At 46.8% G+C, this 681-nt stretch overlaps 1 protein-coding gene across 1 annotated transcript in view; it reads left to right on the top strand.

The window, feature by feature from the left end:
- Positions 1–622: 622 nt before the first annotated feature.
- The window catches only part of tll1 (tolloid-like 1), a 31,764-nt gene continuing 31,705 nt past the window's right edge, over positions 623–681 (top strand). Inside the window, exon 1 of the mRNA XM_053619218.1 lies at positions 623–681. This exon is cut by the window's right edge and continues 195 nt beyond it. The gene's annotated coding sequence lies outside the window, so the exon portion shown is untranslated.

Genomic DNA, 681 nt, shown 5'->3' with positions numbered 1-681 from the left:
TCCTCATGTTCTCTGGCATGAAGTAGGCATACACACCTGGATGAGACGACGTTAGGCTAAATGTAACTCTAAACGAATAATAAAAAAAAGACAAAAACGTGACACGTTGTTGGTTAATAAATTACAAATTGTCATACAAGAGGAATGAAACACTTTGGAACACGCTGTTATAGAAAAATAATCCACTTTCGGTGGTGAAAGGAACTCAGGCTGCATCACAGCACCTTCTGTTAAAATGTTTCTATTCTTTCCTTAGCCTCTTTGACACAACTTTATTCTGTCCTCAGAACACCTCACTCCTTCACGTTACACGTTTGGATACCCAAAAAAGCATGACGACGAGTATGCAAATTAGCAATGAATATGCAAAGTATTAGCATTAGCTGTTTGAGCATGCATTAGCTAATACCCCTAACCCCCACTCCCCCCTTTCGGCAAACAGTGCCGTCAACTGTCATTTACGATAACAGTCATTGGCATGTCGTGTCTCGCGCCCCGAAAGCTTCCCCGAAGTTCAGCTCCGCACAGCTTGATAGATTGATGACGTGACGTCAGCAGGGGAGGGGAGGGGAGGGGAGGAGGGAGTGTGTGTGCGTTTGTGTGTGTGTGTGGTGGAGGGGGGATTAATCTGTGCGCGCGCGGCTGAGAGCGAGCGAGCGAGCGATTGAGCGCGCGAGCCAG

Source organism: Ictalurus furcatus, chromosome 29 (genome assembly GCF_023375685.1).
Source record: "Ictalurus furcatus strain D&B chromosome 29, Billie_1.0, whole genome shotgun sequence".
Lineage (NCBI taxonomy): Eukaryota > Metazoa > Chordata > Actinopteri > Siluriformes > Ictaluridae > Ictalurus > Ictalurus furcatus.
The sequence above is the reverse complement of the archived record's forward strand: the minus strand, read 5'-3'. Positions and strand labels throughout refer to the sequence as shown.